At 43.2% G+C, this 25,889-nt stretch overlaps 1 protein-coding gene across 2 annotated transcripts in view; it reads right to left on the reverse strand.

Moving 5' to 3' along the window:
* The window catches only part of RGS20 (regulator of G protein signaling 20), a 116,889-nt gene that overhangs the window by 74,362 nt on the left and 16,638 nt on the right, over positions 1-25,889 (reverse strand). The window lies entirely within an intron of this gene.

Here is a 25,889-nt window from a genome sequence, read left to right on the forward strand (position 1 = left end):
CCGCTCGGACCTCTATGTATAAACTAATGTCTATGGACATGCGCATAGAAAGTCCTAGTATTAGATATCGCCATCTTGAGTAGTGGAGTGTTTGCCCCTATTCAAAAAGAAAAAAGAAGAAGCTAACTCGGGTGTAACGGGACGAGGACGATCCACACGGGACTCAGCGGAGAACGTCGAGGAGCGGTCCACCAGTGAGGAGATATTGTCATCACACACGATCTCTCATTGCCCAATGGCCAAGAAGTACGTGTTCAGTCCCATCCGGAATCATTCATTCTCCTCATGTGGCCACAACTTCAGCGCAGTATTACACTCCGGAGTTCACCGTATCCAGGAAGGTCCCAAATTCATGTCCCTTAATCCATCCCGAGGAAGCACTATGGTATAAGAATAACAAAAGGCGAATTACTATATATCGTATTGTTCCACTTATGAATACAGATCACGTGTCAACTTTAGTGTGTTCAATATTACACATATTGGTCTGTCAATTTCGTACCAGAACTGGTATGTCACTAAACGGGGATTGTATGTAGTGATCCACGATGGTATCACTAAGGTAGGACATCTAGACAATTTCAACCATTACAAGAATACATTTAACGGAAAATCCCTGTTTAAACCATGTGGGTGCAGGGACTTTAATTTATGTATCCATTGGACCTCTCTTCGTTTTAATGTAAGTTCTCTATTACCTCCTCTTTTTTGTGGGGGAATCCTATCAACAATCATGAACCTAAGGTCCTCCACTCTATGTCCAGCTTCTGAAAAATGGAACGGCACCGGTAAATCTAATTTTTTAGTTCGTATACTCGATTTGTGGTTATTTAATCTTAATCTACATTCGGTTGTGGTTTCACCCACATATAGGAGTTTACATGGACACTGGAGCACATAAATGACATAATCACTCCTGCAGGTAAGACAAAAATTGATCTTGAAGGAGGATCCCGTAATTGGATGAATAAAGGTGTCCCCCTTCATCATCAAGGAGCAATTATCGCAAGACATACAGGGGATGCTACCTGTACGGGTTAGTCTTTCTTTGATAGGACCCGTTACATCGGTTTTAACCAATAGATCTCTCAAATTACGTCCTCTTCTATAGGAGAAAAGGGGCGGGGATTGAAAATGTTGAATCTGTTTGTAATAAGTGCTTAAAATACACCAATTTTTGCGAATAATCGCTGCGATTTTATGGCTATGGAAGCCATATGTGGAAATCATAGGTATACGGGTAGATGTTTTATTAGTAGTTCCTTTAGATAATAGTGTGGATCTTTCTAGGGTCTGTACCTTCTCCATATGTTTAGCGATGAGTGTTTTGGGGTAACCCCTCTTAATGAATTTTTTACCCATCTCTGTTAATCCCTTTTCCTGTTCATTCTCATTATCCACTATTCTTTTAACCCTCAACATCTGACTGAAGGGCAGAGAGCGTATCATCCCCCGTGGATGTTGGCTATCATATTTCAACAAAGTGTTACAATCTGTCGGTTTTACATACAGTTTAGTTTTAAGAGTGTTATCCTGTATATACACATCAGTGTCTAAAAATTGTAAATGAGAGTCAGAAACCACCATAGTGAATTTGATCTCCGGATCGATGTTATTCAAATATTCAAAAAACAAATCCAAAGAGGGACGGTCACCCAGCCATATTGTAAATATGTCGTCTATATAACGCCACCACTTCAGTACTGAACCAAAGTGGGGCGATATATAGACGTACGTTTCCTCAAGGTCGGCCATAACAATATTCGCGTATGTGGGGGCCACGTTGGACCCCATGGCCGTCCCGCGCAGTTGTACATAAAACTCCTCGTTAAATGAAAAAAAGTTACAAGTCAAAATGATTTCCAATAGGGTACAGATAAATTCCTTGCCCTCATTGGTATAGTCCGACCCCCTCAGTGCCTTGCACACACTTGCCAAACCTCGATCATGGTTAATGGACGTGTATAGGCTGGTTACGTCAAAAGACACCAGTAGTGCACCTGGGGGGAAAAAAATGTCAGAAATTTTGTTCAGAAAATCAGTGGTATCCTGAATATAAGATCTAGCATCAACTGCAAAGGGTCTGAGGACTTTATCTAAAAAAATGGCTGCTGGGCTAAATAAAGATTCGCGTCCAGACACAATCGGTCTACCCGGTGGTGAGGTCACACTTTTGTGAATTTTGGGTAGACAATATAGTAAGGGCAATTTCGGAAACTTAGGTAATAGATAGTCATGCAGATCTCCATCTATCACATCATGTGCATAAGCATGATCCACCAGAACCCTCAGCCTCTTAGAAAAGGCCGGTGTAGGGTCCATCTCAACCTTCTTGTAAACACTAACATCATTAAGTTGTCTATACACTTCATCCATATATTTAGTTCGGTCCATAACGACGATCCCTCCCCCTTTATCAGCGGGTTTGATAATGAGATCGTCGTTATGGGCCAATCCATCCAAAGCCCTTTTCTCATCAAGGGTTAAATTATTCCTCTGTATGCCATTTATGACAGATTCCTTATATAATTCAACATCTCTGAGGACCGCCGTGATAAAAGAGTCTATAGCGGGAGAGTTGGCAGGTGGACAAAAGTTACTTTTCAGAAAAAGACCACATTCTTTCAAGTTAAAGTCACAGAAACTCCCCCTATTGGGGGTATCATCACTCACCGTTGGCGGTTTCCCCAGGAACCAGGTCTTTAACTTGATGGATCTAAAAAAAGCATTTAAATCAATGTCAAGGTCCAACCAATTGGTGGACGTTGTAGGGCAAAAAGACAATCCCTTGCTTAGAACTTTCAGTTCAACATCAGACAGACTGTAGGAAGAGATGTTCACCACCGGGTGATCCTTCACTTCTTCTTCACCATTGGGGTCTTCATCGTCTTGCCACTTCTGGTTTTTTGTCCGTCTGTTGTGCTTGCGTCCTCCTCTTCGCTTCCTCTGTTTGCTATTATATCCTGTGGATTCCCTTGAGGAACCCCTAAAAAATCACTTGTCGTTGGTTTACGAACAGGTGTGTTGTTGTTGCGCTTCCTCGTGTCTCGCTTAGTCTTACTGTATTGTACTGTCTCCTCACGCTGCCACGTGTAGATACGACCCGATGCGTAATCTTCCTTATCTCTTGTCCATTTATGTCGTTTGGTTTCCTCCTGTTCCTTACGAAACTTGATGAGGATAGAGGAGGTCTTTTCTTTATAGGTATTGAATTCAGTCTCATTCATTATACTTTGTAGTTCATTTTCCACTTCAACCAGTTTAGGTTGGCCCGATTTCAACTCCAACTGAATGAACTCTATGTTAAGTAAAATGATGTCCAGGGCATATTTATTGGACAAACCCTCGAACCTCGTACAGAACTCTGTATTTGTCGGGAACAGGTTAGGTCTAAGTTGAGATCTGAGTCCACGAGGAATTATATTTTGTTTATAATATTGACATAGGAGGGCCAAATGAAGTTCAAAGTTAATGAGTCTTCTTGAGAGAGATTCAAACTTACGTTTTAAGTCAATCTTGGCTGGAATGTCCAGAAAGGTGCCATCACCTAAAGAACCACCTAGGATCCTGTTCACATCATCCTCCGTGTATGCAAAAAGATTCGGTGGTGGAGCAGATGTATCCATGTTTCAGGTAAATCACACGTGCAAAGCTCCTAGTCCAACGCTATCAGACAGAGAATCAGGTGTGGAGCAGCACCGTGCGAGGGGTAAAGTTGGGTGCAAAAATCTTCCAAACGGGTTCAGACACAACCCACCACGGTAATCAAAACAGCGATGAAGCAGCACTCCATATAGTGAAAAAATCTTGAGTTTTTATTCCACCATAGTGACCATGCAACGTTTCACCTTATCAATAAAGGCATTTTCAAGCATACAGAGTGAACAACTGAGTGGTTTATATAGAGGGTGAGTTAATCACCACAGCATGTGTGCATAAGTGACATCATAATTATTTCCTTAAAAACAGAGTTTCCGTGAATTTAAAATTTTAAAAGTGAACCAGTATAACGACATACGTGTATCCGTATGGCATACAATTGTGTGTGATTATACAAAGCCATCAAATACAGTTAAATACAAGCAAAAATAAGGGAGACACGTACTAGCTATGTGTCTCCATGGTGATGATGACTCCTCCTGGTGTGCATTTGTGGGAATCAAGTCCAGTTTTGGAGTCTCAGCAAAGTGTGATAGTGCAAAAAATTTTTAAAAAACCGATGTAAACTCCTATATGTGGGTGAAACCACAACCGAATGTAGATTAAGATTAAATAACCACAAATCGAGTATACGAACTAAAAAATTAGATTTACCGGTGCCGTTCCATTTTTCAGAAGCTGGACATAGAGTGGAGGACCTTAGGTTCATGATTGTTGATAGGATTCCCCCACAAAAAAGAGGAGGTAATAGAGAACTTACATTAAAACGAAGAGAGGTCCAATGGATACATAAATTAAAGTCCCTGCACCCACATGGTTTAAACAGGGATTTTCCGTTAAATGTATTCTTGTAATGGTTGAAATTGTCTAGATGTCCTACCTTAGTGATACCATCGTGGATCACTACATACAATCCCCGTTTAGTGACATACCAGTTCTGGTACGAAATTGACAGACCAATATGTGTAATATTGAACACACTAAAGTTGACACGTGATCTGTATTCATAAGTGGAACAATACGATATATAGTAATTCGCCTTTTGTTATTCTTATACCATAGTGCTTCCTCGGGATGGATTAAGGGACATGAATTTGGGACCTTCCTGGATACGGTGAACTCCGGAGTGTAATACTGCGCTGAAGTTGTGGCCACATGAGGAGAATGAATGATTCCGGATGGGACTGAACACGTACTTCTTGGCCATTGGGCAATGAGAGATCGTGTGTGATGACAATATCTCCTCACTGGTGGACCGCTCCTCGACGTTCTCCGCTGAGTCCCGTGTGGATCGTCCTCGTCCCGTTACACCCGAGTTAGCTTCTTCTTTTTTCTTTTTGAATAGGGGCAAACACTCCACTACTCAAGATGGCGATATCTAATACTAGGACTTTCTATGCGCATGTCCATAGACATTAGTTTATACATAGAGGTCCGAGCGGTATTTGATTTAATATATAATATGCAATGTATGTTGTGTTTGGTCACTAGGACATACGTCTGTGTGTTCAAATCGGTTTTTTAAAAATTTTTTGCACTATCACACTTTGCTGAGACTCCAAAACTGGACTTGATTCCCACAAATGCACACCAGGAGGAGTCATCATCACCATGGAGACACATAGCTAGTACGTGTCTCCCTTATTTTTGCTTGTATTTAACTGTATTTGATGGCTTTGTATAATCACACACAATTGTATGCCATACGGATACACGTATGTCGTTATACTGGTTCACTTTTAAAATTTTAAATTCACGGAAACTCTGTTTTTAAGGAAATAATTATGATGTCACTTATGCACACATGCTGTGGTGATTAACTCACCCTCTATATAAACCACTCAGTTGTTCACTCTGTATGCTTGAAAATGCCTTTATTGATAAGGTGAAACGTTGCATGGTCACTATGGTGGAATAAAAACTCAAGATTTTTTCACTATATGGAGTGCTGCTTCATCGCTGTTTTGATTACCGTGGTGGGTTGTGTCTGAACCCGTTTGGAAGATTTTTGCACCCAACTTTACCCCTCGCACGGTGCTGCTCCACACCTGATTCTCTGTCTGATAGCGTTGGACTAGGAGCTTTGCACGTGTGATTTACCTGAAACATGGATACATCTGCTCCACCACCGAATCTTTTTGCATACACGGAGGATGATGTGAACAGGATCCTAGGTGGTTCTTTAGGTGATGGCACCTTTCTGGACATTCCAGCCAAGATTGACTTAAAACGTAAGTTTGAATCTCTCTCAAGAAGACTCATTAACTTTGAACTTCATTTGGCCCTCCTATGTCAATATTATAAACAAAATATAATTCCTCGTGGACTCAGATCTCAACTTAGACCTAACCTGTTCCCGACAAATACAGAGTTCTGTACGAGGTTCGAGGGTTTGTCCAATAAATATGCCCTGGACATCATTTTACTTAACATAGAGTTCATTCAGTTGGAGTTGAAATCGGGCCAACCTAAACTGGTTGAAGTGGAAAATGAACTACAAAGTATAATGAATGAGACTGAATTCAATACCTATAAAGAAAAGACCTCCTCTATCCTCATCAAGTTTCGTAAGGAACAGGAGGAAACCAAACAACATAAATGGACAAGAGATAAGGAAGATTACGCATCGGGTCGTATCTACACGTGGCAGCGTGAGGAGACAGTACAATACAGTAAGACTAAGCGAGACACGAGGAAGCGCAACAACAACACACCTGTTCGTAAACCAACGACAAGTGATTTTTTAGGGGTTCCTCAAGGGAATCCACAGGATATAATAGCAAACAGAGGAAGCGAAGAGGAGGACGCAAGCACAACAGACGGACAAAAAACCAGAAGTGGCAAGACGATGAAGACCCCAATGGTGAAGAAGAAGTGAAGGATCACCCGGTGGTGAACATCTCTTCCTACAGTCTGTCTGATGTTGAACTGAAAGTTCTAAGCAAGGGATTGTCTTTTTGCCCTACAACGTCCACCAATTGGTTGGACCTTGACATTGATTTAAATGCTTTTTTTAGATCCATCAAGTTAAAGACCTGGTTCCTGGGGAAACCGCCAACGGTGAGTGACGATACCCCCAATAGGGGGAGTTTCTGTGACTTTAACTTGAAAGAATGTGGTCTTTTTCTGAAAAGTAACTTTTGTCCACCTGCCAACTCTCCCGCTATAGACTCTTTTATCACGGCGGTCCTCAGAGATGTTGAATTATATAAGGAATCTGTCATAAATGGCATACAGAGGAATAATTTAACCCTTGATGAGAAAAGGGCTTTGGATGGATTGGCCCATAACGACGATCTCATTATCAAACCCGCTGATAAAGGGGGAGGGATCGTCGTTATGGACCGAACTAAATATATGGATGAAGTGTATAGACAACTTAATGATGTTAGTGTTTACAAGAAGGTTGAGATGGACCCTACACCGGCCTTTTCTAAGAGGCTGAGGGTTCTGGTGGATCATGCTTATGCACATGATGTGATAGATGGAGATCTGCATGACTATCTATTACCTAAGTTTCCGAAATTGCCCTTACTATATTGTCTACCCAAAATTCACAAAAGTGTGACCTCACCACCGGGTAGACCGATTGTGTCTGGACGCGAATCTTTATTTAGCCCAGCAGCCATTTTTTTAGATAAAGTCCTCAGACCCTTTGCAGTTGATGCTAGATCTTATATTCAGGATACCACTGATTTTCTGAACAAAATTTCTGACATTTTTTTCCCCCCAGGTGCACTACTGGTGTCTTTTGACGTAACCAGCCTATACACGTCCATTAACCATGATCGAGGTTTGGCAAGTGTGTGCAAGGCACTGAGGGGGTCGGACTATACCAATGAGGGCAAGGAATTTATCTGTACCCTATTGGAAATCATTTTGACTTGTAACTTTTTTTCATTTAACGAGGAGTTTTATGTACAACTGCGCGGGACGGCCATGGGGTCCAACGTGGCCCCCACATACGCGAATATTGTTATGGCCGACCTTGAGGAAACGTACGTCTATATATCGCCCCACTTTGGTTCAGTACTGAAGTGGTGGCGTTATATAGACGACATATTTACAATATGGCTGGGTGACCGTCCCTCTTTGGATTTGTTTTTTGAATATTTGAATAACATCGATCCGGAGATCAAATTCACTATGGTGGTTTCTGACTCTCATTTACAATTTTTAGACACTGATGTGTATATACAGGATAACACTCTTAAAACTAAACTGTATGTAAAACCGACAGATTGTAACACTTTGTTGAAATATGATAGCCAACATCCACGGGGGATGATACGCTCTCTGCCCTTCAGTCAGATGTTGAGGGTTAAAAGAATAGTGGATAATGAGAATGAACAGGAAAAGGGATTAACAGAGATGGGTAAAAAATTCATTAAGAGGGGTTACCCCAAAACACTCATCGCTAAACATATGGAGAAGGTACAGACCCTAGAAAGATCCACACTATTATCTAAAGGAACTACTAATAAAACATCTACCCGTATACCTATGATTTCCACATATGGCTTCCATAGCCATAAAATCGCAGCGATTATTCGCAAAAATTGGTGTATTTTAAGCACTTATTACAAACAGATTCAACATTTTCAATCCCCGCCCCTTTTCTCCTATAGAAGAGGACGTAATTTGAGAGATCTATTGGTTAAAACCGATGTAACGGGTCCTATCAAAGAAAGACTAACCCGTACAGGTAGCATCCCCTGTATGTCTTGCGATAATTGCTCCTTGATGATGAAGGGGGACACCTTTATTCATCCAATTACGGGATCCTCCTTCAAGATCAATTTTTGTCTTACCTGCAGGAGTGATTATGTCATTTATGTGCTCCAGTGTCCATGTAAACTCCTATATGTGGGTGAAACCACAACCGAATGTAGATTAAGATTAAATAACCACAAATCGAGTATACGAACTAAAAAATTAGATTTACCGGTGCCGTTCCATTTTTCAGAAGCTGGACATAGAGTGGAGGACCTTAGGTTCATGATTGTTGATAGGATTCCCCCACAAAAAAGAGGAGGTAATAGAGAACTTACATTAAAACGAAGAGAGGTCCAATGGATACATAAATTAAAGTCCCTGCACCCACATGGTTTAAACAGGGATTTTCCGTTAAATGTATTCTTGTAATGGTTGAAATTGTCTAGATGTCCTACCTTAGTGATACCATCGTGGATCACTACATACAATCCCCGTTTAGTGACATACCAGTTCTGGTACGAAATTGACAGACCAATATGTGTAATATTGAACACACTAAAGTTGACACGTGATCTGTATTCATAAGTGGAACAATACGATATATAGTAATTCGCCTTTTGTTATTCTTATACCATAGTGCTTCCTCGGGATGGATTAAGGGACATGAATTTGGGACCTTCCTGGATACGGTGAACTCCGGAGTGTAATACTGCGCTGAAGTTGTGGCCACATGAGGAGAATGAATGATTCCGGATGGGACTGAACACGTACTTCTTGGCCATTGGGCAATGAGAGATCGTGTGTGATGACAATATCTCCTCACTGGTGGACCGCTCCTCGACGTTCTCCGCTGAGTCCCGTGTGGATCGTCCTCGTCCCGTTACACCCGAGTTAGCTTCTTCTTTTTTCTTTTTGAATAGGGGCAAACACTCCACTACTCAAGATGGCGATATCTAATACTAGGACTTTCTATGCGCATGTCCATAGACATTAGTTTATACATAGAGGTCCGAGCGGTATTTGATTTAATATATAATATGCAATGTATGTTGTGTTTGGTCACTAGGACATACGTCTGTGTGTTCAAATCGGTTTTTTAAAAATTTTTTGCACTATCACACTTTGCTGAGACTCCAAAACTGGACTTGATTCCCACAAATGCACACCAGGAGGAGTCATCATCACCATGGAGACACATAGCTAGTACGTGTCTCCCTTATTTTTGCTTGTATTTAACTGTATTTGATGGCTTTGTATAATCACACACAATTGTATGCCATACGGATACACGTATGTCGTTATACTGGTTCACTTTTAAAATTTTAAATTCACGGAAACTCTGTTTTTAAGGAAATAATTATGATGTCACTTATGCACACATGCTGTGGTGATTAACTCACCCTCTATATAAACCACTCAGTTGTTCACTCTGTATGCTTGAAAATGCCTTTATTGATAAGGTGAAACGTTGCATGGTCACTATGGTGGAATAAAAACTCAAGATTTTTTCACTATATGGAGTGCTGCTTCATCGCTGTTTTGAGGACTGATAGAGACAGGTTGGAATTATATCTGTGAAATGCTGTATTTTTGTTAATAACAGTGAATTAGAGAATGTGTTATTTTGTTATCCTGAGTATATTTAAGAATCTTGTCTTTATGGGACTACCCCTTTAACCCCTTAAGGACGCAGCCATTTTACAGTTTAAGGCTCAGTCCCATTTTTTAGATTCTGACCTGCGTCTCTTTATATGGTTATAACTTTTGAACACTGTTACTTATCAAAGCGATTCTGAGATTGTTTTTTCCCCACATGTTTTCCTTCATTTTAGTGGTAAATTTTGGCTGATAAGTTTTGCGTTTATTTACAAAAAAAAGAAAAAAATTATGAATTTTTAGAAAAATCTGCCATTTGCAGAATAACATTTCCCATTTGTCTACTTTACATTTTCATAATTTTTGAAATGTTTGGATAATTTATTTTGACGTCACGCGGCCTACAAATCGAATAGCGATTTTCCGTATTTTCAGAATTGACTATTTTGGGGATAAATACTGTTTTAAATCAAATTTTACATATTTAGCAACAAAAACCCCCTATATAACCAACCCATTTTCAAATCTGCACCCCTCAAACTATCAGAAACAGCATTTACAATGATTGTTAACCCCTTGAGATCTTCATAGTAATTGAATCAAAATGGTGGTGAAATTTAGAATGGTCAAATTTTGTCGGTTATACGTTCATTTAGCCCTAAAATTTACACATTTCCAAAAGATAAAAAGAGAAAACTCACCATATAATTTGTTCTACAATTTCTCCTGAGTGCAGCGACCCCCCACATGTGGCCGTTACTTGTGTTATGGGGACACAGCGAGGCGCAGAAGGGAAGGAGCACCCTGCAGCTGCCAGGATTTTAGTTTTCTCGTCGCCCCCTTTTGAAGGCTATAAAATTTTCGCTTTTCCGTTATTTGGGCCATGTGATGGCATTTTTTTTGCGGGACGAGATGCTTTTTCCAGTGTTACCATTTTGGGGTTGGTATCACCTATTGTTGAAAATTTAGGAACTTTTTTTGAGGTCATGAGTAGAAAAGCATCAATTCTGTACTGGATTTTTTACTTTTTTTTTTTTTCGTGTTCACCGTATATCCTAATAATCCTGTTATCTTTATTCTATGGGTCCATACGATTACGGGGATACAAGACATGAATATTTTTTCTTATGTTTTACTAAATTTGCCAAATAAAACCCTAATGTGGGGAAAAATCTATCATTTTTGCATCGCCGTCTTCCAAGTGGCATAACATTGTTACGTTTTTGGCTACAGAGCTGGTTGATGGCTTGTTTTTTGCGGGACATGTTGTTCTTTGCAAAGGTATCATTCTGGAGTACATATGTTTTGTTGATCACTTTTTATTGCATTTTTAGTGGGATATAATAGGTAAAAATCATAATTTTGGGCAGGTTTTTAACGTTTTTTTTTTACGGCGTTCATCATATGGGTTCAATAGTTATTTAGTTTTATTCTATGGATTGTTACAGACGCGGTGATACTATATATGTGGGGTTTGTGTTATGATATAGACTTTTTTGAGTGTTATATGTCTCTTTATATGTTTTGGGGCTTATGGGCATTTTTAGTGATTTATAAAGTAATTTTTTATTGAAAAACATTTTTTTTTACATTTTTTTACATGATCCACCATGGGATATGAACAAGCAATCATCTGATTGCTTGTTCTTGATAATACTCTGCAATACTAATGTATTGCAGGGTATTAGCAGTGCCAGCCTATGCAGATGCATAGGCTGACACTTTGCCTTTAAGATGACGTCACAGACGCCATCTTAAAGGCAATCCCTCCAGGCTTCTCTGGGGTCCCGATCGGACCCCAGAGGTGCCAAAACAGCGAAAACAGTGCGGGGGGGGGGTGGGGTGGGGGGGCGATCGTGGGGTAAAGACCCCCAGAAGGCATGTTAAATGCCGCGGTCGCGTTGACTGCGGCATTTAACGGGTTAAACACCCACGATCGGAGCCCACTCCGACCGCGGGTGTTAGCCGGGGATGTCAACGGTAGATTACCGTTGAAATCCCGCGGCTAACGATGCCGGTTCGGCTGCTATACAGCGCTGAACCGGCATCGTCTCTGCGCAGTAGCTGTACTGCGCTGAGCGCTATTCGCGGGACTCAGCGCAGTACAGCTACGGCGCAGAGCGCTAAGGGGTTAAAGTCCTGTTTATAAACATGACTTCTGTAGATGTTTTGGAAATTAACCCCATTGACCAGTCTATTTTGCAATTTCCCCTTGTCACATGCTGGGAGCGATACATTTATTATTTTTCTAATAAATGAATCCTTATTAGGGTTTATTTTTGCATTTTGGGGTATATGAAACGTATTAATAACATTTTATTACCTCTAGGAAAAAAATTAGAGAAAGTGGCTTCTTACATGTTAAATTCTGCATTCGTGCGTAATAAAAAAGATATCATTATTCTCTATTATTTACAGCTAGATCTAATAGGTTGAACATTCCGAATCAGATCTTCCTCTGATCCAGAGTCTTAGAAATATGCAAATAAGTTTTCCAGGATGGAACAAGGAAAACCACGCTTCTTTTGCTACCTTGTAAGGCAGCCCACTTACCACCAAGTACGACTTTCAGGAAGCCTAATGACATGATGTGGGATTAAAGTCAAACCAGTATTTATCTTTTAGCAGTTCCACAAAATGTAGATGGGTATGAGAGGGCAGTACCAATCAGGGTACATCCAGTACAGTTTCAGAACAACTGAATTGCAAACTTTCATTTTTTAATGATTCCTATTGGTAAAATGATTTTAATCGCTTTATAAATTCAATGGACAAAAAGGAAAAAATGTGGTAAAGGCTACACATTTAGTAATAGTAAACAATTGGAAACTGTATAACCTGTAATGGTTACAGAAAAACTACAGTTGCGTTAATAACCTTTTAACTATGCAAAATATGACTCCTCTCTGCTTGTTTTCACATGAATACCTGACAATACCTGACAATATACTGGTGCTGGTTTATTAGGTCAATTACTGATGATAGATTCCCCTTTAAAGGGCACCTACCACCACAAATCTACCTATAAAGGTAGATCGGGTGGTAGGTGAATCAATGGGACGTGAGGATAGCCCTTTTAAGGGCTAATCCTCACGTCCCCGCACTTTTTTGTAAACTTTTATTACTCGAATATGTTAATTTTGTTATGTGGCTACTTGGGCGTGGAGTAGCCGCATCTGAGATTACACGAGGCGGCTACTCCACGCCCCGGTAGCCACTTTACCCCTCCTACTCACCATGTTCGGCGCGCAGCTGCTCGTAGCTGCGCGCCCTCGTCCGCTGATCCTGCCGTCTGCGCATGCGCAGAACAGCAGGCCCGCGCCTGCGCGGTCACTGCTCCGAAGCCGGGGCTGCACAGGCGCGGGCCTGCTGTTCTGCGCATGCGCAGACGGCAGGATCGGCGGACGAGGGCGCGCAGCTACGAGCAGCTGCGCGCCGAACATGGTGAGTAGGAGGGGTAAAGTGGCTACCGGGGCGTGGAGTAGCCGCCTCGTGTAATCTCAGATGCGGCTACTCCACGCCCAAGTAGCCACATAACAAAATTAACATATTCGAGTAATAAAAGTTTACAAAAAAGTGCGGGGACGTGAGGATTAGCCCTTAAAAGGGCTATCCTCACGTCCCATTGATTCACCTACCACCCGATCTACCTTTATAGGTAGATTTGTGGTGGTAGGTTTCCTTTAAAGGAAATCTACCATCAAAATCAAACATGATAAAGCAGGAACAATTACTCATAGATCAAGACACTGTGACTGTAGTAATCTTCTTATATTTGCTATGCATGGCCTCCTTCCTTCTAAAATCAACTTTTAAAATTATTCTAATGAGCCAGAAGGGCTGGTACTTGGTGCTGGAACTGATCATGGCAGTTTTGACAGTGACCTCTAAGAGCGCTGCCAGGGGGCACTTCCATCTGGGATTGGCTGATTGGCGCCCCCAGTCTCATAGACTGCCAATGGAAGGCTATTAGAGATCAGCAGTAACATTACAATATACTGCAACACATTAGTATACCGGCAGTCCCCGAGTGACGTACAGGATAGGTTCTGAAGGTTTGTTCTCAAGTTGAACTTGTATGTATGTCGAAACTGTATATTTTATAATTGTAACCTCAGCCAAAATTTTTTTTGGTCTCGATGACATGATTTTAAAAATTTTGGGTCGTTAGAAGAACGAGGATTAACAATAAAGCTTCATTACAGACACCTGTGAGAACTGATCATTGTAGCCTAGGGCTAAAGTACAGTAAATTACCAACATCCAGAGGTCCGTTTGTAACAAGGGGTTGTCTGTAAGTCAGGTTTTCTTAAGTCGGGGACCCCCTGTATTGTATGAGCGGTCAAAGTACCCCAAAATATAAAACGATTATTCTTGGATTTGAACACCATAACGGAAAATAGCACCAAATTGTCTGAATCAATAATTTTTCAGCCTTTTTCTTTACACAAAAAATTTAATACAAAATGATCAAACAGTCATATACATCCCAAATTCATATAGATGAAAATGTCAGTGTGTTCATAGGCTGAACTATGAAGTTATTGGCCTCAGAATTTAGAAAAAATTTTTTGTACAAAAGATTCAAATTTTTATGAATATACTATAACACAATAAAACCTGTATACATTTTGGTATCCCTGTGATCACACCGATCCACAGACTAAACAGTAGGTGTCAATGAAAGTTGTAAAAACAGAGCCCACAAGAAAACGCTGCAAATGCATTTATTTCAGTGCACTTGGAATTTTTTTTTTTCCAGCTTTCCGGTACATTGCATGGAACAAAAAAAAAAGCAAAAATGTACAGTGCAGATAACAAGCCCATATACATCTCTGTAAACAGAAAAGTTCCTGGCGTTTGGAATGAGGGGAGTACAAAACAAAAACATGAAAATAAAAAAAGGGCTGAGTAATGAAAGGGTTAATATTTAATTAGCATCTGGCACCATTAATATGGTTAAGCAGAGGACACCACAAATGAACGGATCTTTATCTGATCTAGACATAGCAAATAAATTCCAGATGCCACCTGCTATAAAGAGCAACACTAACCAATAAGTGACAGCGTAGACAGCATTTAGCCACCAGACAAATCCAATTGTGCGCTATTTTTTTTTTTTGGTTTCCAAGTAGGACAGAATGTAACAGGATGTAATCTGTCTGACACTTGTCTTCTGGTCCTGGACACTAAATTGACTAGACTTAGGGCTTTAGTACTGCAGAAGATCACTACCAGCTGTGACACAGTTTAGATTAAAAACCAGACAAATCTACAGTCACAGATTACACAAGAACACAGGGCGGCAGCCGATGCTCTCATTTCAGGGACAACTTCCAATACATCTGTGGAGATAAAGCCCATAAAAGATATAAAGAATGTATAAATTATGGATGCACATTAATGATACTGGACCTATTGGTCCACATTTATTAACCGGTTAAGGACCGGGCCCTTTCCTGTTTTTTCATGTCCATTTTTCACTCCCCACCTATTTTTACACGTAAAGAGCTGTGTGACGGCTTGTTTTTTGAGTAACAAATTGCACTTCACAGTGATTGTATTAAATATTCCATGCAGTGAAAATGGTGAAAAAACACATTTGCGCCATTTTCTTGTGGGCTTGGATATTACGTTTTTCACTGAGCGCCCCAAATGACATGTTATTCTTTGGGTCGGCACGATTAAGGGGATAACAAATTTGTATAGGTTTTATAATGTTTTCATACATTTACAAAAATTAAAACCTCCTGTACAAAAATTATTTTTTTGATTTTGCCAACTTCTGGCGCTGATAACTTTTTTATACTTTGGTGTATGGAGCTGTGGGTGGTGTCATTTTTTGCGAAATTTGATAATATTTTTAATGATATAATTTTTAGGACTGTACGACCTTTTGATCACTTTTTATAAATTTTTTTATTATTTTCAAAATGGCAAAAAAGTGCCATTTTTGACTTTGGGCGCTATTTTTTCGTTACGGGGTTAAACGCATTGAAAAACCGTTAATATATTTTGATAGATCAAGCATTTTCGGACGCATTGATACCTAATGTGTTTATGATTTTTACTGTTTATTTATATTTATGTCAGTTCTAGGGAAAGGGGGGTGATTTGAATTTTTAGTTTTTTTTATTATAATTTTTTTTTAAACTTTTTTTATTTTTATTTTTACTATTTTTCAGACTCCCTAGGGTACTCTAACCCTAGGTTGTCTGATCGATCCTATCATATACTGCCATACTACAGTATGGCAGTATATGGGGATTTTCCTCCTCATTCATTACAATGTGCTATGAGCACATTGTAATGAAGGGGTTAAAACGAAATAGCCTCGGGTCTTTGGAAGACCCGAGGCTACCATGGAGACGGATCGCCGCTCCCCGATGACGTCACGGGGAGCGCGCGATCCCAGGCAAGCTTTGCCGGCAGCCATCGCTGTGATAACGTCTGCGATCAGTACTAGCACTGATCGCAGGTGCAGCAAAGACTTACCGGCTATGGAAAGGGCTCAGTCCGTGAGCCCTCTCCATGCAGTGCGACTAGTTAAAGTGTTTGCGCCAGTTTTCTGTCTGACTGTTTACTAAATTGAATGTGTAAACTTCTTGTACATGTATTTATAAAGTGTCTGCGCCAGTTTTTTGTGGGGGATGCACTGTCCAACAAGACAGAAAAGGGGCTTGTTACTGCTTAATTGGACCGTACACCACAATTTTGCAGCATGAACAAAGTGCCCCCCAAAAAAGGGTACACACTTCCCGAGCAGTGCAGGGAGCACCAGATTAATGAAGATCGTGCCCCAGTTTTGATGAATCTGCCGGCCTCTGCACACTTCACAGGCAAACTGCACATAGTACAGACTGCACTAAATTTGATAATGTGATCCAATAATTTATCAAAACCAGTGCAGTCTGTACCACGTGCAGTTTGGCTGTTGAGTATGCAGAGGGCGGCAGATTCATCAAAACTGGAGCATGATCTTCATGAAACTGGTGCTCCCTGCACTGCTCGGGAAGTGTGCACCATTTTTTGGGGGGCACTTTGTCCATGCTGCAGAATTGTGGCGCATATTGGAGAGAAGTGTGGCGCAAACTCTGACTAAGCAATAACTCGCCTCTTTTGGTGCACATTTATTCTGTTTTGTTGGACACAGTGCAGCCACCACTCAAAACTACACAGACACAACGGTTTAAGAAATGTGGGCCATTGTGTCAATATTTTATGCCAAGATTTTCTTAGTTTTTGCTTTTCTAATTTTTTTAACAGGCATGTGTAGTTTGCTATTAATTTCTGCCAAGTACTGGAGTTACTATAGTTCATATATAGATAGTAGACACATGGAAAATCAATTTCGAAAGATTCTGGGCAAAACAGTCAATACATATCAGAATAGATGGATGAAGGGGTTGTTCATTTTCAGCAAATAATTCTTTGTGTAATGAAAAGTTATACAATTTTCCATTATGCTTTCTATAGCAATTCCCCATGGTTTTCTAGATTGCAGCCGTGTACCCAGGGCATAACTTGAGGGGGTGCAAAGGTAGCGGCCGCACCAAGGCCCAAGAGGTTTAGGGGGCCCTTATGGTGTCACCGACATTAGTATTAGTACATCTTTTAGATGCTGCAGAAGGTTGTGTCATGGAGAAGAATTCATGGAATTCACTGACTGTTGTACTGCAAATGTGATACCAGCAGCTACCAGGATAAGAAAGGGTCATTTATGGAAAGTGCTTTTACTAAACAAAAGATTTTGGGGCCAATGATTCTAATAGACATGGAATCACAAGAAATACAGCATGAAATTCAGAGTTTGGAGAGTTATAAGGATGTTAGAGAAGTTGATTTTTTGTTCAACGATAAATGCAAATTATTGTTCATGGAAAAATAAGACATCCCCTGTCTTATTTTCAGGGGAAACAGGGTACTATTAACGATACATTATAGTCGGGGGCCTGGCACAGACTTTGCACTGGGCCCATCAGCTTCTAGTTACGCCACTGTGTGCACCTGTGTGACATCACATGACCGTAGACTGGTGTTTATCCACAGGAAGTGAACAATGAAGCTTCCTGTTGAATGACAGTAAGCAGAGATCTAGAAAAGCATGAATAATTGATACAGAAAGTATATTGGAAACTTTTATAAATTTAATTAAACAGACAATAATTCAAGTTATTCCTCTTGGGGATGTAAGAACAATTTTACAACTAGGAGTTTCCTTTCGCATTTTTATCAGACAGCACCAACAGGAGCACGCCTCCGACGGACCGTGGTGCTGGACACACTAGGTACTTCTATTCTATTCACATAGTGACACTTGACAATAACTGTTTTGTAATAAATAATAATAATTCCTTTATTTATATACTACACAGATTGCCAAATCAGTCCCTGCCCCCATGGGGATCACAATCTAGTCAACCTACCAGCATGTTTTGGAGTGTGGGAGGACCCAGAGGACCCAGAGGAAACCCATGCAAACACGGAGAGAACATACAAACACTTTGCAGATATTGACCTGGATGGTACTTGAACCCAGGACCCTAGCGCTATCCTGTTGTTTGTAGCATTCATATATAGTAAACTTCTACTTTAAAGTTATACATAAAATTAGATAACTTTTTCTACCCTGGTTGCTATCTATAGGTAATGCATCCATCTGTTAGGTCGACATCAAACCATATTAGCAATGCTATGTGAGACACTGAAGGGGTTAACTGTGGATGGGCGGTATGTTTCCCCTAGGTTTTGCTTCTATGCAAGGCCTTAGTGCTGAGGTGGGTTTGTCCAGCACCTTGGACACAGGTGAGGGGAACAGCCTAATCAGCCTGGATAAAATCACTCAGCAGAGCTGAAGTTGTTGTCTCTCTCTGGCAGGAGGCTGGGGAGCATGCAGCCTTGTTCTCTGGGCCTGGAGCAACAAAAGTGTTTTGTTAGCGGTGAGTCAGAGAACCTATGTTTAGTTAGCACCCTGACGGGTAGGATATTATTTTGTTTGGATGCCTGAATGTGAAGGCTGTTTTATTTTACTTTTGCTGCAATAAACGCAGGCGAGACCTGTTTTGGACTAAACCTTGGTGTCACTGTCTTGAACTGCATCACAGCACCCCGTTACCACAGTCTCTACTGTGCCAAATCCCCACATATGGTGCTTCGGATTGCGGGCAGTTCAAAAGACACACACCTGAAAGGCTCGCTACATCCTGCAACATTGCATGGCCTGGGTGAAAGCAGCAGGCAAATTGCAGGATAAAGCCAAGATGGAGGACTTTATTAAATACCTGCAAGAGGAGGCCAGAGCTAATCGGCAGCAGCAGCAGGCCATGCTCCAGCAGCAGGAGGAGAGGTTCCGCCAGCAGCAGGAAGAGTCCCAGGCTAATCGACAGCTGCAGCAAGCCATGCTCCAGCAGCAGGAGGAGAGGTCCCGCCAGCAGCAGGAGGAGAGGTCCCGTCAGCAGCAAGCCATGTTCCAGCAGCAGGAGGAGAGGTCCCGCCAGCAGCAAGCCATGCTCCAGCAACAGCAGGAAGAGTCCCGAGCCATGTTCCAGCTGATGATGGAAAAGTTTTCTGGCGTTATGGCAGCACCGCAAGCGACGACTACTCAGGGGTCCCATACTGGTTTGCAAGGGTACCCGGTTGTCCAGCATTCCGCACGGGCTGCAGTGCAGAAGGCTTTACAAAAGATGACGGCGACCGACGACGTGGAGGCGTATCTCACTGTGTTCGAGCGAGTAGCTGAGCGAGAGGAGTTACCGGCTGAGCAGTGGGCAGATGTCCTGGCACCGTTCCTGACAGGCGAGTCGCAGAAGGCTTACTACGACCTGAGTGAAACGGAGGCCCGTGAGTACCCCCAGCTAAAGGCGGAGATTCTGGCTCGTCTTGGGGTCACCGTTCAAGTTCGTTCCAGCCGGGTCCACCAGTGGGCATACTCTGAAAAACTACCCCCGCGCTCCCAAATGCATGACCTGATCCATCTTGTCCGGAAGTGGCTACAACCCGAGGACTGCACCCCAGCACAGATGGTCGAGAGAGTGGTTCTTGACAAGTTCACCCGTTCTCTGCCCTCTCGGCTCCAGCGGTGGGTTGGACAGGCCGGTCCCACAAATGCTGAGGAACTTGTGTCCCTAGTAGAGAGATATCGGGCTACGGAGGATCTTCTACTTATCCCTCCCACACGAAGCAGTGCCAGTGACAAGGCCATTAAACCATCTGGTAAGACTGCTACTGCAGAAAAAGGGAAACAGGTCAGGTTGGGAGGGGGTACACTGGGGGGCTTGGATACACAGAAACCCAGTGAGGCTCGTGACAGAGGTCATAGCCGTATCCAGTGCTGGCGATGCCATGAAATGGGCCATATTGCTGCCAACTGTCCCCTGTCAGTGGAGCCAATGGACTGCAACCAGACCCGACGAATGTCACTGTTTGCCCGGCCGGTTCTGGCAGCCGAGTCAGTCACGGATGCAGAACCCCAAGTTTGTATGGTCACAATCGGTGGTCACACGGTGGAAGCCTTGCTAGACTCAGGGAGTCTGGTTACCCTGGTGCGGGGAACTTTGGTTGATCCTGGACTGTACAGTGGGCGTAAAGTGGGAGTGTTATGTATACATGGGGACACTCGCGAATATCCCACTGCTGTCATCAACCTACATACCCCTTGTGGTACTATGACCCATGAAGTGGGGGTGGTGGGGACCCTGTTTCATGAGGCTATTATCGGCAGAGACTTACCAGTGTTTTGGGACCTCTGGAGACGAAGACCCACCTCAGGTGCTGTTGCAGATAATGGACGTCAGGTATGTCCGGCCTTGGCCCCTGAACCCTTTGAGGCCGATGTACCCACACCAGCAGTAGGGGTGACCCCATGTGATGAATTCTCTCCCCTAGAGGTCCTAGCTGGTGAGGTCGAGGGCCACGAGGAGATGGCCGACATGCTGGACCTTGAGTTTTCCCGTGAGAATTTTGGGGCTGCACAGCTACAGGACCCTACCTTGGTTAAAGCACGGGAGAATGTTAAGGTGATAAATGGGGTACTCCAAATACCAGGGGCTGATAAAATATACCCCCGAATGGTGATTATTGGGGAACTGTTGTACAGGGTCGACCAGATACGGGGTGAGGAGGTTGAGCAACTTGTAGTACCCCAATCTCACCGTAGGCTGGTGCTAGAGTTGGCACACAAACATGTGCTGGGAGGGCACTTAGGTGCTGAGAAGACCCGAGAGAGGATCCTGCAGAGATTTTTCTGGCCCGGGGTGTGGGAGGAGGTAAACCGGTATTGTAGCTCCTGCCCTGAGTGTCAACTTACTGCCCCGGTCTCCCACTTCAGGAGTCCTTTGGTCCCGCTACCAATCATAGAAGTGCCCTTTGAACGGATTGCAATGGATCTGGTTGGCCCCATAGTCAAATCCTCCAGGGGGCACCAATACATCCTAGTTATCCTGGACTACGCTACGCGGTATCCCGAGGCGATTCCATTAAGGAACACCTCCTCCAAGAATATTGCTAGGGAGCTGTTCCAGGTGTTCTCACGCACCGGCCTCCCCAAGGAAATCTTGACTGACCAGGGTACCCCATTTATGTCTAGGGTAATGAAGGAGATGTGCAAGTTACTACAGGTAAAACAGCTCCGCACCTCTGTGTATCATCCTCAGACAGATGGCCTGGTCGAGAGGTTTAATAAGACCTTGAAGGGGATGCTTAAGAGGGTGGTCAGCAAAGATGGGAAGGACTGGGATTGTTTGTTGCCCTATTTGATGTTTGCCATACGGGAAGTTCCCCAGTCCTCCACGGGTTTCTCACCCTTTGAGCTGTTATATGGCCGTTCCCCACGTGGGCTTTTGGATATAGCCAAGGAGACCTGGGAACAGAAGAGGACCCCCCACCGTAGTGTGATAGAACACGTCTCCCTTATGCAGGACCGCATAGCGGCGGTAATGCCCCTTGTAAAGGAGCACATGACAAGGGCACAAGAGGCCCAGTCTAGGGTCTACAATAGGTCAGCCAGACTCAGGACCTTTAACCCAGGCGACAGAGTGCTAGTTCTGGTGCCCACCGTGGAGAGCAAGTTCTTGGCCAAATGGCAAGGACCATATGAGGTCATGGAGAGAGTGGGGAAGGTAACCTACAGGGTATCTCAGCCGGGGAGGAGGAAACCCGAACAGATATACCACGTGAACCTCCTAAAGCCATGGAGGGAAAGAGAGTCCCTGGTGGCCATGGGAGTAGAGAAGGCGTCTGTCTCCAAGAAGGGGACACCGGAGGTAGGTGTACCCGATGCCAAGGTGCCTGAAGTACGGATCTCGGAGTCCCTCTCCAGGGCCCAGATTCAGGAAGCGAAGGAGTTTGTGCTCCGAAATATGGATGTGTTCTCTAAGTTACCGGGACGTACTTCAGTCATCAAGCATGACATCATAACCGAACCCCACATCCGGGTACACCAAAAACCTTACCGGGTCCCTGAAGCGTGCCGGCTTGCCATATCCGAAGAAGTCAGGCAGATGTTAGACCTGGGGGTTATCGAGGAATCTAAAAGTGACTGGTCGAGTCCTATTGTGTTGATTCCCAAACCTGATGGTTCCCTACGGTTCTGCAATGATTTTAGGAAGTTGAACGAGGTGTCCAAATTTGATTCCTATCCCATGCCCAGGGTTGACGAGTTGATAGAACGACTTGGACAGGCTAGGTTCTTCTCCACCCTTGACCTGACGAAAGGGTATTGGCAGGTACCCCTGACTGACAGGGCTAAAGAGAAGACCGCTTTTGTTACCCCTGATGGGCTTTTTCAGTACGTGGTACTTCCCTTTGGACTACATGGGGCTCCCGCCACATTCCAGAGGTTAATGGATCTCGTGCTAAAACCTCACCGGAGTTATGCCTCGGCCTACTTAGATGACATCATAGTCTATAGTAACGACTGGGAGAGTCATCTAGCCAAAGTACAAGCAGTGGTAGACTCCCTGAGGGCAGCAGGGCTGACAGCGAACCCTCAAAAGTGTGCACTGGGTCTGGAAGAGGCCCGTTACCTGGGGTACCGTATTGGGCGAGGGGTCATCAAACCCCAAGTAAATAAAGTGGAGGCGATCCAGCAGTGGCCACGACCTTTGAGCAAGAAGCAAGTGAGGGCTTTTCTGGGCATAGTGGGCTATTATCGCCGATTTATCCCCGATTTTGCGACAATAGCGACACCCCTGACTGACCTGACTAAGGGTAGCAGGGCGGTGATGGTAAAGTGGAGTGAAGAGGCTGAGGGGGCGTTTCAGCGACTTAAGACGGTTTTGTGTGAGGGACCGATACTGATCACCCCTAACTTCACCAAGACCTTTATTGTCCAGACTGACGCTTCTGACGTGGGCTTAGGGGCTGTCCTGTCCCAAGTAGTGGAGGGTGAGGAACATCCCGTGACATTCCTGAGCCGCAAGCTCACACCTCCTGAAAAGAACTATAGTATAGTTGAGAGGGAGTGCTTGGCGATCAAATGGGCTCTGGAATCCCTGAGGTATTATCTGGTAGGGCGGCAGTTTACACTAGTGACTGATCACTCTCCCCTAACCTGGATGAGTCAGGCCAAAGAGAGGAACGCCAGGGTCACAAGGTGGTTCCTAATGCTCCAGAATTTCAAATTCACGGTGGAACATCGAGCAGGAAAGCTGCATGGGAATGCCGATGCCCTATCCCGTACCCACTGTCTGATGGCCAAAAGTGTTCGTCCCCACAGGGTCAAACAGAGGGGGAGGGTATGTGAGACACTGAAGGGGTTAACTGTGGATGGGCGGTATGTTTCCCCTAGGTTTTGCTTCTATGCAAGGCCTTAGTGCTGAGGTGGGTTTGTCCAGCACCTTGGACACAGGTGAGGGGAACAGCCTAATCAGCCTGGATAAAATCACTCAGCAGAGCTGAAGTTGTTGTCTCTCTCTGGCAGGAGGCTGGGGAGCATGCAGCCTTGTTCTCTGGGCCTGGAGCAACAAAAGTGTTTTGTTAGCGGTGAGTCAGAGAACCTATGTTTAGTTAGCACCCTGACGGGTAGGATATTATTTTGTTTGGATGCCTGAATGTGAAGGCTGTTTTATTTTACTTTTGCTGCAATAAACGCAGGCGAGACCTGTTTTGGACTAAACCTTGGTGTCACTGTCTTGAACTGCATCACAGCACCCCGTTACCACAGTCTCTACTGGGCCAAATCCCCACAGCTATTACATTCACCTCGTTGGCAATGTATCTTAAGATTTCTTTCATATGATTTCTTGTGTGAAGTGGAAATGAGTTTGAGCATTATTTTTTTTCTAAATTGAATACATTTTTTGTGATATTAAGAAAAGTGCAAACCAATTTATATTGTATGTATCACTCAATGTATGAGAATTGAAATTGGCAGGTGCAGTATTTTATGATCTGTTTTGTATTCAGAATAGATATCTTGAGATCTTCAAAGGTATGCTCTGAACAAAAAAGCTGATTTCTAGAGATGAGCGAACATGCTCGTCCGAGCTTGATGCTCGTTCGAGCATTAGCGTACTCGAAACTGCTCGTTGCTCGGACGAATACTTCGCCCGCTCGAGAAAATGGCAGCTCCCGCCGTTTTGCTTTTTGGCGGCCAGAAACAGAGCCAATCACAAGCCAGGAGACTCTGCACTCCACCCAGCATGACGTGGTACCCTTACACGTCGATAGCAGTGGTTGGCTGGCCAGATCAGGTGACCCTGGGATAGACTAGCCGCTGCCCGCGCTGCTCGGATCATTCTGTGTCTGGATGCCGCTAGGGAGAGAGCTGCTGCTGGTCAGGGAAAGCGTTAGGGTGTTCTATTAGCTTACTGTTAGGCAGGAGTGATTCTCCAAGAACCCAACAGCCCTTCTTAGGGCTACAATAACGTTCTACTTTTTTTTTTTTTATTTGCATCTAGTACCATTTTGTGAGGAATTAGCAGGGGGACTTGCTACCGTTGTGTTTAGCTCTTAGTGGCACACATATCCACCTCAAACACCAAAGTGGGAAAATTTAGTAGGGGTTGGATTTCAATTAGGCACAGTCTGCCATTTTTCCTTTTTTATTTTACGTTTATTTTGTTTAATAACTCAGCGTCATCTCATCTGGCATAGTAGTGTGCTTTCATACTTGGCTAGAAAATAGCCATAAGAGAATCCAAACGGCTTACGCCTACAGTAGCGTTATATATTTGATTTCTGGTTGATCTGCTGGTGGCTGTACTTGCTGCAGTGCATCTACTAGCCAATTGTGAGCAATTTGTAGTGAGACTTGCGACCGCTGTGTTTTGCGCTTAGTGACGCACATATCCATTGCAAAGACCGAAGTGGGAAAATTTAGTAGGGGTTGGATTTCAATTAGGCACAGTCTGCCATTTGTCCTTTTTTATTTTACGTTTATTTTGTTTAATAACTCAGCGTCATCTCATCTGGCATAGTAGTGTGCTTTCATACTTGGCTAGAAAATAGCCATAGGAGAATCCAAACGGCTTACGCCTACAGTAGCGTTATATATTTGATTTCTGGTTGATCTGCTGGTGGCTGTACTTGCTGCAGTGCATCTACTAGCCAATTGTGAGCAATTTGTAGTGAGACTTGCGACCGCTGTGTTTTGCGCTTAGTGACGCACATATCCATTGCAAAGACCGAAGTGGGAAAATTTAGTAGGGGTTGGATTTCAATTAGGCACAGTCTGCCATTTGTCCTTTTTTATTTTACGTTTATTTTGTTTAATAACTCAGCGTCATCTCATCTGGCATAGTAGTGTGCTTTCATACTTGGCTAGAAAATAGCCATAGGAGAATCCAAACGGCTTACGCCTACAGTAGCGTTATATATTTGATTTCTGGTTGATCTGCTGGTGGCTGTACTTGCTGCAGTGCATCTACTAGCCAATTGTGAGCAATTTGTAGTGAGACTTGCGACCGCTGTGTTTTGCG

The sequence above is a fragment of the Engystomops pustulosus genome, chromosome 5, assembly GCF_040894005.1.
Source record: "Engystomops pustulosus chromosome 5, aEngPut4.maternal, whole genome shotgun sequence".
NCBI lineage: Eukaryota > Metazoa > Chordata > Amphibia > Anura > Leptodactylidae > Engystomops > Engystomops pustulosus.